The following is a 14,887-nucleotide window of genomic DNA, read 5'->3' on the forward strand; positions in this document are numbered from 1 at the left end:
TAATTAAGGTCTGTTTTGGGAGTTTTATCTTGTCCTTTTTTTTTTTTTTTATTTAACATATTTTTGTTTCTTCAGTTTTCTTAACTCTTGTCACCTCTCCCAGTCTTGAGGGAATAGTCTTGCATAGGAGATGAACCTTATCATTCAGCCCTGCCCTGGCTCTTGGTTGTCTTTCAAGTCTTTGTGATTGTCCAAATGGAAGCCAAATGTTACAGTCAGGGAAATGTGACACCAGACTATTAGGTTAGTTAGGCATGAACACTGGATTTATCCATGATGACAGTAGGACTTGGTGTAAAGAAGGAAACTGTGGTAGATGCCACATCTTACATTAATACAGGAAAGCGAGAAAACACCTTGGCTAGAAATAAAATATAGAAAATAAGAGACTTTTTGTGGGATTTGATGCTAGGTAGTTGAAAGAAGATGGAAGGTGAGCTTTTGAGTCAGCAGATCCAGCTTCCAATACTTAGTAGCTGTGGAAATAGTGATATATTCTTTAAAGGGTTAAATGAGATAGCATTAAATGAGATAAAATGCACAAGTGTACTTACAATACAACACAGTGCCTATTTGGCACTCCACTGCATGGGAGGGATTTGGAAAGCCTCAGGTCTTTAAGGGAGACAACCCAACTGCAATTCACATTCCACCCAGCATGAACTGAAATAAACTGGGGGTAGAGTTTATATATATTTATTATGTATCTTTTTATTATAGAAATTTTATTTATTTTTCTAAAGGCTTTTGGGGGGCGCCTGAATAGCTTAGTTGGTTAAGCATCCGGCTCTTGGTTTCTGCTCAGGTCTTGATTTCACAGTGAGTTCAAGCCTCATATCAGGTGCTGCTCCTGCTCGTGCTCTCTCTCTCGCCTTCTTTTCCAAAAATAAAGTTTATTTATTTATTTTGTGTGTGAGAGAGAATGGGGGGTTGGGGAGGGGCAGAAAGAGAGGGAAAGAATCCCAAGCAGGCTCCACACTGTCAGTGCAGAGTCCGATGTGGGTCTCGAACTCAGGAAATTGAGAGATTATAATCTGAGCCGAAGTCAGATGCTTAACTGACTGAGCCACCCAGGTGCCCCTATAGAAATTTAAAAAAATACAGAAAAGTCGAAAGAACCGTACGAAAATCACCTTTTATACCTACCAACTAGATTTAACAATTGACCATGTGCCATATATTTTTTGTTTTTGTTTGGAAATAGATTACAAACATGATACTTTTCCCTTAGTACTTTAGCCTGCATGAGCTAGAAATAAGGACATTCTCTTCTATAGTCACATTACCTTGGTTTTTTTTATTAAATGTTTTATAATCAGTTGCAGTCATTATTCCTTTTGATATGTAAATTGCCCCAAAGTTGGCTTCTATGTCCTTTGTGTCATGCCCCACTAGTCTTTTTTTTTTCCCTTAAGATTTTTTATTTTGGGGGGCGTCTTGTGGCTCAGTGAGTTGGGTGTCCAACTTCAGCTCAGGTCATGATCTCATGGCTCTCTGCTGTCATTATGCAGCTTGCTTTTGACCCTCCATCTCCCTTTCTCTCTGCCTTTCCCCCTCCCAAATATAAATAAACATTTTTAAAAAAGATTTTTTATTTTTAAGTAATCTCTATACCCAACTTGGGGCTCGAACTCACAACCTCAAAACCAAGTCACATGCTCTATTGACTGAGCCAGCCAGATGCCCCAGGCTGGCACTAATCTTAAAGAGTTTACTTGAATTCTCTCTTAGGTGCATTTGAATTGTATTAATCAGAACAAACTGGAGAGGGTGGAATTTTAGGCAATATGTGGAAAGATTGGGGGACGAGGAAAGGGAGAAAGTGGCTGATATGTATGTGAGCCAGCAAGACTGTCCTTAAAGTCAGCCAGCCTAGGCTCATCCTGAACTGGGGAATCATCCCTTCTTTCACATTCACAGCCCAAGATTCACCAAAAGCTCTATTGCTTTTCAGAATTTATCTGCATCAGGAGGCTGAAATTAGTATGTGAGTATTTTACTTGTTTGTAAATTAAGAACTGTCTATGTGTTTGTGTAGGAAGAGTCAAGAGAATATAACCCAAATATAATTAATTAAAATTAAATATGCAGGGCACCTGACTGGCTTAGTAAATAGACCGTGCAACTCTTGATCTCGCCCGGGTCGTGAATTGAAGCCCCACATTGAGTGTAGAGATCACATAAATAAATAAACAAACAAACACTAATTTAAAAAAAATTAAAGGGAAATAGTTATCAGTAGCAATATGGGACATTAAATGAGGAAAGTATGTTGTTAAAAATAAGACAATAGACCTGAAATGGAGTTGTTTAGGCTAAATTCTCCCACCAATCCAAGACTTGATCGCAGTTTCACTCAAGCAGAAATGGACTCCTAAACCAGTCAATCCGGAATCATCTGATCAGCACTATTTAGGTAACATAGGCCCCTCCCATCCCTTAAAGGAAGGTAACCTTGTGATAACCAACCCATTCTTTTGCCTAGTATAACTTCCTCATGTCTGCTCCCTCCTGCCAATATAAAAGTCTTTCATTTTGTACAGCTCTTTGGAGCACCTTTCTTTTTGCTAGATTGGACACTGTCCCATTTGAATAGACTTTTGCTCAAAATTCGAAAATTTTAATATGCCTTGGAGTGCCTGGGTGGCTTAGTGTGTTAAGCATCTGATTCTTGATTTTGGCTCAGGTCATGATCTCACAGTTCATGAGACCTAGCCCCATGTTGGGCCCCTGTGCTGACAGTGTGGAGCCTGCTTGGGATTCTCTCCTTCTCTCTCTGCCCCTCCCCAGCTCATGAGTGTGCAAGTGCACACACACACACACACACATACACTCTCTCTCTCTCTCTCTCCCTCTGTCTCACAATAAATAAATAAATAAACATAAAGAAAATAAATCTCCAAAAAAAATTTTTTAAATATGCCTTGTAATATGTATAGTGACAAGAGACTTCTGTCTGAGATGTTGAGAGAGCATACATTTGGAAATCCAGCTGTCCTGCACCTCGTTCCTTCCATGGTCTTCTGAGCTCCTGCTGACAACAAATCCCACAGCTTGGGGTTATTGTAGCTATCCCAAGGGAAAGCTACGTCTTAAGAAAATTTCTTCTGACAATAATACTTAACCTAAAGCAAACATTTTCCAAGGGTGGGAATTTGAGTCATGGAGGCAAGTCAGTGGAGGAATTGGTTTTGGACAGAGGCTCTTTTCATAAGTCACCACCATAATAGCTACTTCCTATTCTGCTACCTATCTCTCTGGCCCTGGCTACAATCTTATCAGTATACGGCTGTGAACACGTAGAAGGTAGAGAAGATTAAATTACCCTGAGTTATGCAATCTCCTCTCTTATAGAAGAATGGACAAATGCTTTCATGTTTCTGCAAATGTAGTAATGCTCAAGACATATTTGATGGAGGACATTTAAATAACTCTCTGTGAGGGATTGAAGAATGGAAGACACTTAAGACTGCCAGTCTTTTCAATCATCCCCCTATCTCTTCATTTTATTTACTTAGATTCCCACATGCGTTTTAAATCCTTTTGTTTTATGTGCTCATTTTCATTTCCCTGTATTTCCCTTTCTTCTGGTTCATCTGGTCCATTTACTATCATTGCCTTAGTTAATATCCTGGGATCTAGTGTCATGTGCTTCCCACCAAGAACATTTTCATACTTCAGTTTTCCTAAAATGGAGCTTTGGGATTTCTTCATTTAGTTAAATTATTTCCTGGAAACAAAATATGAAAGGGATTCTGCTAATCCTACACACTATATAAATTATACATACTCTTAGAGAGCAAATAATATGTAAACTAAACAAGGATGTAGGTTTCACAGGCTTACATGTAATTCAGGTGTTCTCTCTCTGCTTTGTTACATGGAGTAGCTAAAGTGGTGTTGGTCCCAATCTCTGGTTCTCTCTCTTTCACCTTAGAGTTCTGCTCAAAGTCTCTCTCTGTAAACGGAACCTTGGTATGGGCTACTAAGAAGTCACTTCTCCTTAAGGAGGGCACTTATGTCGTATGTAAGTGATGAATCACTGAATTCTGCTCCTGAAACCAATATTGCAATGTATCTTGACTAACTAAAATTTAAATTAATAAAAAAGTTACTTCTCCTTGTGTCCACATCATTGAATACAGATAAAACCATGTACCAAGAGAAGTGATTTTATTTACAATTATTCAGGTAAGCAAACAAAATATGCTGGTTACCATGGCAGTGTGTCTTACATTCCTTAACCTCCAGAAGTATACATAAAAATTAGAAAATAGAATAAAAAGAAGTAAGTATGGGAAGAGGCAGATTATTATAAGGCTTAAGGGTGGGCATCATTCTCTTTATTCCCTTAATAGACATTTTTTTCTGGCACTTTATTTATTTTCACTGTGGTAAAATATATATAACATAAAATATACCATTTTAGCTATTTTCTAAAATGTTTATTTATTTTTGAGAGAGAGAGAAAGACAGGATGCGAGTGGTGGGGGGAGCAGAGAGAGAGGGAGACACAGAATCTGAAGCAGGCTCCAGGCTCTGAGCTATCAGCACAGAGCCCAATGTGGGGCTCAAACTCAAGAATTGTGAGATCATGACCTGAGCTATAGTTGGATGCTTAACCAACTGAGCCACCCAGGCACTCCCCCCCCACCCATTTTAGCTATTTTTAAGTGTACAATTCAGTGACATTAATTACATTCACAATGTTGTATAACCATCACTGCTATTTCCAAAATTTATCTACTACTGTAAAGAGGAACTCTGGAACCATTAAACCATAACTCCCCTTCCTGTTCCACCCTCCTCCCAGCCCTGATAATCTCAAATCTACTTTCTGTCTCTATGAGCTTGTCTGTCATTTAAAAAAAAAAAAAAAGTTTATTTACTTATTTTGAGAGAGCGCACTGTGTGCATGAGCAAGGGAGGGACAGGGGGAGAGAGAATCCCAAGCAGACTCCATGCTCAGTGTGGAGCTCTTCTCGGGGCTCTGTCTCAGGACTGTGAGATCATGACCTGAGCTGAAATTAAGAGTGGGACAATTAACCAACTGAGCCACCCAGGTGCCCTATGTCATTTTTAAAAGATGAACTTTGGTGGCTATGTGGATGGGAAATATGGCGTGAGGAATGCAAAGGAACAAGACTTAACTCTTTTCCTTCAAGTAACTTAAAAGGGATAACACTTTGAAAACCATTTACAGTGCCCTTCTCTTTTGCTTTCCTTAGAATGCAGTCTTTGCTCTAGTTGGCAGAAGTGTGGATCTAGCTGGCAGAACTGGGAAATTAGGATTTGAGATGGAGAGGACACAAAAGAAAAAGCTACATGATATTCAACTTCTAAAAGCAAAATAGTATTATGCATGTCAGTAGGCTTGCATGCTGAGTTTTTATCTCAAGAAAGGATTTTTCCAAATCCTTTTAGTATTCGCTGGCTGAACCAGGAACCAGCACCTAAAGTTCTGTGGTGTATAGAGAGGCTACTCTTGTGTTTATATTAACAAAGCCACAAGTCTTTGTACTCAGTAGTGAAAAAGGGGAATAGTTATGTTAAGGTTGCCGGCAAGTAACAAAAATACTCCAGATAAGAGTAAGTGAGGTAGAAATTTGTTTCTCCATCATATTCCAGAAGTCTTTTTTTAGTTCTCAAGGTTGTCAGTCCAAATCTGTCATGGCATTCAATAAGACTAGGAGATGTAGGCTCCTTCAGTCTTGTTATCTGCTATACTTCACCCTAGAAATTTAATCTGCGTTGCAGCCAATTTCATTTGCAGCAAAATGAAAGGGGGAATGAAGGGTACTTCACCTTCCTTTAAGGACATTTCCTGTAAACTGCACATACAATGTATGTTCTTACCCTACTGGGCAAAACTCACATGGCCATAACTAACTGCAAGGGAGCCAGGAATCAGGAGCTCTGTCATTATGGAAGAAGGAAGATACAGATATTGAGGAATAACTAGAACTTTCTACAACAGAAAGAGAGGTAGTTTGAAGAATGAGACTTCCAAGATGGAGGGCAGTGCTGAGTGGAGGGCCTTTGTGAGGGCTCTGAGCAGCCCAAAGGCAGCCTTTGTGGGGAAACTGAGTGTCAAAATAGGATAGTTCCAAATAATCGAGAGGCTGGCAAATGGGTTTTGTTGGCTGAGAAGGTACCAAAAGTTCTCTATCTTAGCATTTTGGCTAAGACTAGTCCTGTCCCATCTTCACCGTAAATTGTATGTGAAATGGCTTCTTCAGAAAACGAGTCCCAGGAGGGAAGGGAGCCTGGTGGATACCCTTCTTCATCATGCTGCCTCAAGAGTCTAGAGGTAGGATTAAGGGGAATAGGAAAGACCTTAATCAGAACCTCTAATACAGGATCTGGACCTCTGGCCTGCTGAGGGAATGGGCTCTGGTGAGCAGCAGCAGGAGAAAGTGTGGATGCGCACAGCTCTGATGCCTTCAGTTTGTAAGGGAACTCTGCTTTGATCTGCCATTTAATTTGTGATTTACAGCAAGGATTTGGGAGCCAGACTATGTAGTTTTGAACCTCAGCACTACCCCTTCCTATCTCTGTAACTTTCCTATATGAAAGGAGGTACTAAATACTAAAACCTTCTTCATATTACAAGATTACAGGATGTAAACAAGACCAGAGATATGTAATCATTGTAAAGTTCAATATGGTTAGTCCTACCAAATTGAGATTATTTGCCTGTGTTTACAAATAACAACAACGACATTTGAGATGCTATCTGCTTAATCCCTACTGCTCTGTTAGTGTCTCTCCTATTATTTCAGAGTTCTTACAAGTGATCCTATTTTGGGTTTTTACAAGGTTTTTATAAGTTTCTTGTAAGGATTAATTTAATTAAAACATGTTATATAGAAAAACTCAAAAAAGTTAGCTATTATATATTAATGTTATTATTATGTCTCAGAACAAAATGGAGAAAATTGCTAAAAAAATGGAGCTATAAGGAATTGACTTAGGCTAAGGAAATAGGTATTTATTGATTCTTCATCAGCATTGATCTAGCATGATTTAGATGGTGGTAACCTACAATCCTTTCAAAAGTTAGCAGGCGAATAAATATGCTTTCGGTTGTGTTATCAGTTCACGCAATGGAAATGACCTTAAATCCATACCAAATGACGAGCACAAATGGGATGCAGGTTTAGTTAATGAGTTATTTTTACAGTTGAGCAACATTAAATCCAAACAATGTTATTCTGCAGTGTATATGACAGATCTGTGCTTTCAGTTAGTCCCTTGTAGCAATTATGACAGTCACAAAACTGTAAGAAGAAAACAAGGTGCAATTTAGATTGCTCTTGGGAGTGAGCATAAGAGAACAAACAGGACCACAAGTAAGAAATTGGACATTGTAAGAAATACACTAGGGACAAAGTTTTGTAGGGAGAAAGTAAGTACAACCCTGAATGTCTTCTTTTTTTCCCCCCTTTCCTTTTTGCAAGGCATAAGCAAACTCCTTCTGGTAGGACTAACCATGTTGACTTTCTAATGATAATACAGCTCTGGATTTGTTTACATACCATATAGCTTATTCACAGAGCGTGCTAACCAGCATATGCTGTGTGTTTACTTCAGGCTTGCAATATTGACTGTGAATACTGCTCAGTCCAAATACTACCGTGGTCTTTTGAAGCTGTAGTTATAATATTTTAAATACTCTCAGATGTACTAGATTGTTAATCAGTAAAGCATCCAACTTCAGCTCAGGTCATGATCTCATGGTTGGTGAGTTGGAGCCCCACGGTGGGCTGTCTGCTGTCAGTGTGGATCTGCTTTGGGTCCTCTCTTCCTGTCTCTCTGCCACACTCGCCCGCTGTCTCTCTCTCTCAGAATAAATCAACACTGAAAAAAAAGAAAATCAGAAACTTATTGTTATTAGATAATAGAGCAATAAAAATATTTTGGGGGGAAGGGAGAAAGGAAGGTTCAAAACACCTAAGCAGTGACCCAAGCAGCTTAATAAACCATTTGGCATGAAGCACCTCAGAATGTGCTAACGTGTTCAGAACACTTAATTCCATGTATCTGAGGGAGAATTGTCACATATTTTGATTCCTCAATTTGAAATAATTTTGAGCTTTTTCTTCTTTTCCAAAAAAATGACCTTGATTTCCCGATTTTGGAATTACACATTTCTTAGTCTAGACCTTATAATACGTAACAAAGACAAACTGGCCACATACTGGTGTAACCGTTAAAGTTAGAACTGTCGATAATTAGGGTTAAATCCCTAAATTTAGAAAACTGACTCTCCTTCAGTGAGTACTGCTGTTTACTGAAAGGGAAAATATTGTTAGCATGGTGTAGCTGATAGGGTGGGTAAGCTCCAGCTGGTGGGTGCTCTCTGCTTCCTCAGTCTCCCTGGGTCACCCAGTCTGCCTTTGGAAGCACTTCAGGTTAGTTAATTCCAGGCGGGGCACTCATACCATTGTTCCCAGTAAACTAGCAATATTAAACTTTGTAAACCAAGACCTTAGATGGTCCATGAAGTCCTTCCAAGTGTTGCTTTCTGTTTAACTCCCTATCCCAGGTCAAGCCAGCCCTACAGGCAGTCACTGGGGGTATATCCTCAGTTGTTTCATCTTCTTTTTTGTAAGTAAGGAAGAGAAATCTACTCTAATTAATTCAAATAAAAGGGGTGGGGACATGTAATAGTAAAGACCTCACAAAATCAAACATAGTCAGGCTTCATGGGAAATCAGACTATAACTGAAGCTATCAGGAACCAAGAAATCCATATTCTTCCTTTTTCTGTCTCGGTGGGGCCAAGTGGTGTCTCCTCTTCCTTTCTCTTAGCCCATCTACTCCATTTTCCTCTTTCATGTAGCCAGCACATTAATGCACATGTTCCCAAAATAGCAGACAGCCTCCAAGTTTGTATGACCTAATCAGCATAGCTACCTTCAAGCTTTAGGTGTCTGATCAAAATATTTGAGAGGGGTAGGAGTGAGGGGAGAGAGACAGAATATGATGTGATACAGGGAGGCCAGTGGACTATTTTACCTCAGGTAGCTATCTTTGATCCATCAACCTTGGCCTTAGGGCTCCTGGATGTTAAAGATCAGTCTTATTCATCACAGCAAAGAAAATGGGAGATGACAAGTGAAGCAAACCGGAGATCAATGACATTTGAAAATAGTAACAATTACTACATTTTCATACTCCTTGACATTTTCTCTTTGTATGCGAGCTAGATTTTATGATATTCAGTTGGAGCTTCAACACTTTGTAGGAGCAATACTGGTATGAGAGAGATGATTTCTTCTCTGCCATGTGAGGATCTGGCAATATTGCTGCCATCTGCAAACGAGGAAGAGGGCTCTCACCAGATACCAGATCTGCTGGCACCTTGATCTTGGACTCCCCAGTCTCCAGAACTGTAAGAAATGAATGTTTGTTGTTCAAGTCACCTACTGTGTAGTATTTGTTGTAGTAGCCAAAATGAAGACAGGCAGATAAAATCTAAAAATGTTATTGAAATATTTTTCTCTTCATATTTGATCATTTTAACACTGCACTGAGTTGACTTGTAGCTGTGAGCATGCTGCTTACTCTCTAGGGACCTCGTTTCTTTTGAGTTACTATAATCTGCAATAATGAAGTTCCAAATATATATTCAAACCCATCAAAAAGAAATTGCCTGGTTGGATTTGAGAAAGGATTCTACCCCTCAGGCGTTTCACTTAGTTCATGTTTCTATGATGATGTTATTCACCTCTAACTTTCTTTATGAAATATTCTTATAATAGAACATAGAATATTAGACCTGGAGGAAATATTAGAAATTATGTAGTCCAACTCCCTCATTAATTTATACCATAATTTACCCTTCTAATTATTGATATAAAACACTATTGAGGTAACAAAAAGGAATAAGAAAAATCTGGGACTACATAAAATGAAGCACTTTTTAGAGAGGAAACAAAACTCAAATGAGGCCTCACCTTTATCAATAAAGCTTTGTTCATTTACCCCATAATTATTACCTGATAGATTTTTAAAATTTGTATTATCTGAATCACAGTATTCACAGATATGAAATAAGAAGTGACCATGTTTATGGTTTCTGTTATAGGAAAAACAACTTTTAAGTGATTCTCCTATATTCATAATTAGTTGTGGCTCAAAAATATAAATAGACATTAAATACATCACTAATGTTGAGATTTTCTATGGAGACAAATTTGAAAAACTTCCTTTAGTCTTATAATTAAGTTTTGAACAGTATGCTATTTGATAACAAAAAGCTTATTTCTATATTTATTAATATTTGCAATGCCATGATGGACAAGGCGCCATCTCAGCTATAAGAAACATGTGTTCTGAAGTCCTCAAGCTAAAGTCCTTAGGCCCAAACATTTCAGTTTTGTTCATGCTTTAATGACCACACACCTTTCAGAACTGGAAGGAGTCTTTCAACATAGAGATGGAAAGGACAGACAGCAGGCTATTTTTAGTTGCCAAGAATAACACATTCTAGCCAATACATTTTTTTACATGGTAGTGTGAGCCAAGTCCAAGGGTGTCATTAAAGTATCCCTTAAAATGTGGAGCAAAGATTGTTTCTAAAAAGCATTCATAGGGGGCTCCTAGGTCCCTTGGTTGGTTGAGCATCTGACTTCGGCTCAGGTCATGATCTCATTGTTTGTGGGTTCGAGGCCATAGCTGTCATCTGTGCTGACAGCTCAGAGCCTGGAGTCTGATTTGGATTCTGTGTCTCCCTCTCTCTCTTTGCCTCTCCTCTGCTTGTGCATGCTCTCTCTCTCTCTCTCTCAAAATAAGTAAACATTTTTGGGGCGCCTGGGTGGCTCAGTCGGTTAAGCGTCCGACTTCGGCTCAGGTCATGATCTCACACTCTGTGAGTTCCAGCCCCACGTCAGGCTCTGTGCTGACAGCTCAGAGCCTGGAGCCTGCTTCAGATTCTGTCTCTCCCTCTCTTTCTGGCCCTCCCCTGTTCATGCTCTGTCTCTCTCTGTCTCAAAAATAAATAAACGTTAAAAAAAATTTTTTTAAATAAATAAATAAACATTTTTAAAAAAGTCTTACAGAGCTCTCTCAACCTTTGCAGGTTGGGGGATTAAAAAAACATAAAATAAAAAGCATTCACAAAGTCCAATTCTTTTTTCTTTTTTTATGTTTATTTATTTTTGTGAGAGACAGAGACAGAGGATCCAAAGCAGGCTCCAAGCTGTCAGCACAGAGCCCAAGGTGCGATTTGAACCCACAAACCATGAGATCATGACCTGAGCAGGATTCTGATGCTTAATCGATTGAGCCACCCAGGTGCCCCCACAAAGTCGAATTCTTAAATAGTAAAAAAATTTAAAAATCTAAACATTTTAAGAATTCTTGCTTATTCCTTTGAGAATCTGTTTCACTGGAGTTAAATAATTCTCAGGTCAGAACAATACAGCCATTTCCTCCATTCTTGGCTCTCTGTCGATTTCAACATTAGATTTTGCTCTATTTCCTCTGCTGTGAGTTTGAATTTCTAGGCAATAAAGATAACAAGATAGGAAGCAGTGTGACTTCTCCTTTCCACCTATATTTAAAAGGTAGGAGGTGGCTAGAAACTTGCTTAAAGAGCCCACTAGTTGCCAAAAATGTTTGCAAATTGTTTCAGTTAATCTTTTTTATTGGTCATAGGTAGGTCTATTATCTCCATTTTAGAGAGAAGGACACTGTGGGTCAGAGAAGCTAAGTAATTTTCCTAAGGTCATATGGCTAATAGTAAGACTGGAAGAGGACTCTGAATCTGAACAGAAACAGAGATAGAGTGAGATAAACATCTCATTTGGTGAGCCACTCACCCTCATCTCTCTTCATGGCTCTTCTGCGCAGACAGTAGAAGTAGTAATAGCTTTGGCTGCCCTGGGCCTCTGTGCAGAATTTAGATGCCATCCCATAGAAGCTTTAAACTTCTAATATTTTTTTAGAGAAACTTAACAGAAGACCATAGGGGAAGGGAAGAAAAAAGAAGTTCAAACAGAGAGGGAGGCAAACCATAAGAGACTCTTAAATACAAAGAACAAACTAAGGGTTGATGGGGGTGGGGGCTTGGGGAGCAGGGAAATAGGTGAGGGGCATTGAGGAGGGCACTTGTTGGGATGAACACTGGGTATTGTATGTAAGTGATAAATCATGGGAATCTACTCCTGAAGCCAAGACTACACTGTATACACTATATGTTAGCTAATGTGACAAAAATTATATTTTAATTAATTAATTAATTTTTGAGAGAAAGAGTGTGCAAGTGAGTGAGGGGCGGGGGGGGGGGAAGGGGGAGAGGGAGAGAGAATCCCATGAGGGGCCAGAGAGAGAGAGAGAGAAAGAGGGGGAGAGAGAAGTGGGGCTCACCCAAAGTGAGGCTCAAGTTCACCCAATGCAGGGCTCGAGTTCACCCAATGAGGGGCTTGAACTCACAAGCCACAAGATCATGCCCTGAGCTGAAATCAGAGGTTTAACCGAGTGAGCCACCCTTGTGGCCCTGAAGTTTTAAATTTCTGAAATAAAGGCCATAACCTGCCAAGTATATTTGTAGTAAGATGCCTTAAACATTGAAGGTATAATATTGAATTGCTTCCTTTATTAGCAGTTTTGTAGTGAAAATTCTCCATGAGGAGTCAGTATAGCTCACCATGCATGGTGATGTGGGACACCTGTACCAGAGCTTTCTCTTCTGGTGGCCTCAAGCCTTACAGGCTTATTTTTTGTGCTTTCAAATCTTTCCTCACTTGATTCTTTCAACTTACAGGCAATTCATTTCTTAAAACTCAGAATTGGCTTTCCAAAGTGGTGTGAAATTTAGATGCTAATTATGTTTTATTTAATTTGATGTGTGAGTTAAGGGGTTAAAATAAGCCACTAACTACTTTCTCAAAAAGATACAATAAATCTCTCAGATTGAAGAGCAAAATAGAATAAATTGTAATCAGAATAGTGTATGATATTGGGGTGCCTGGCTGGCTCAGTTGGTAAAGCATGAAACTCTTGATCTCCAAGTTGTGAGTTTGAGCCCCATGTTGGGTGTAGAGTTTACTTAAAAAAATTAGTGTATGACAAGTGTGATGTTTCAAAGGGGCACATACACCCCAATATTTGTAGCAGCGCTATCAACAATAGCCAAAATATGGTAAGAGCCCAAGTGTCCATCGACAGATGAATAGATAAAGAACATGTGGTATATATAAGCAATGGAGTATTACTCAGCAATCAAAAAGAATGAAATTTTGCCATTTGCAACAACGTGGATGGAACTAGAGTGTATTATGCTAAGTGAAATTAGGGAAAAACAACTGTATGACTTCACTCATGTGGAATTTAAGATACAAAACAGATGAATAGAAGGGAAGAGAAGCAAAAATAATATAAAAACAGGGAGGGGGATAATACATAAGAGACGCTTAAATATAGAGAACAAACTGAAGGTTGCTGGATAGGTTGGGGATGGGGGGATGGGCTAAATGGGCAAGGGGCATTAAGGAGGATACTTGTTGGGATGAGTACTGGGTGTTATGTGTAGGGGATGAATCACTGGATTCTACTCCTGAAATCATTATTGCACTGTATGCCAACTAACTTGGATATAAATTAAAAAACAGAAAAAAACAAAAAGAAAAAAGTGTATGATACCTTTTCATGCAAGAAAAATGAATGATTTGTAAGAACTCTCCTGAGAAATTAGGTTCAGAGACAGGCTCAATCCTCGATTCCTCCCCTCCTCCCTACTTCTTCATCCACAAGACAAACAAAGCAGGTATTTCGCAATACACAATTTAAAGTGAAGCTATAATTATCACCTAGTAATCTCTCATCATAGAATTCCTAACATCTCCACACCATCCTCCTTTGATAATTCTCTGCTCAAAGTAAATGGCTGCAGTATCAACTGTTGAATGTCAATTATCAATTCCTTGGTAGATTACATAATAGAATAACAAAACAAAAAATTGCTGCCTAACAAACAAAGCCTTTGATCTCTCATTTGGCCACTTGTGCCAAATGCCTGTATGTCATCTGCAGATAACGAGCAGTGCTGACATGTCAGACAGGAACATTTGGGAATGGCCTCCAGGCCTAAATCCAGCAGAACCAGTCTCCTGCTCTCAACTACCTACAGAAAAATCTGCACCTTCATGATTTTCTTGGGACAACTCCCCCTTCTGGACCATGTTATGGCTTCCTGGGACTCCCAGGAAACAGCTTGTGCAAACAGCTTGGAGCACACATCAGAGCCTGCGGTGTCCCCACTAGGTTCTTTGGTTGGTCTAATAATTAAATTGACAGGACAGATGAACAGGAGAGGGATTTAATTTCAAACATTAAGGAGCCCATAAAAATATGAGACTCCCTGAAGTGACCAAAGCAGGTAAACTTTATACTTTTTAAGCAAAGGAATAATTATTTGCGAAGAACTGACAAAAGGATTTGGGCTTGGGGTGTCAAATAAATGAGGGGCAATATATAGCCTTCTTGGCCCTGAATTCTCTGTCTCTGGTGATAAGGATGCTTTCTACCCTTCAGGTGCAGGGAGGGTAGCCTTCACTGGAGTTTTTATTTCCTACTTTCAGGGGGACAAAGGGTCCTTCCTGTACCAGCTGTTTCTTAAGTAAATTTAGTTCAAAATAATCAATATGTTGGGGCACCTAGGTGGCTCAGTCTGGTAAGCGTCCGACTCTTGATTTCAGCTCAGATCATGGTCTCACAGTTTGTGAGTTCGAGCCCCCGATCGGACATTGTAGAGGCCGTGCAGAGCCTGCCTGGAATTCTCTCTCTTTCCCTTTCTTTCCGTTCCTCCCTCACTTGTGTATTATAAAAAAAAATACAATAAAGTTTAAAAAAATAATATGTCAAAGTGGCAGTGTGGGGC

This window comes from Lynx rufus, unplaced genomic scaffold (genome assembly GCF_022079265.1).
Source record: "Lynx rufus isolate CCGP_SWC_20201006 ecotype Redwood Valley unplaced genomic scaffold, mLynRuf1.p SCAF_2, whole genome shotgun sequence".
Lineage (NCBI taxonomy): Eukaryota > Metazoa > Chordata > Mammalia > Carnivora > Felidae > Lynx > Lynx rufus.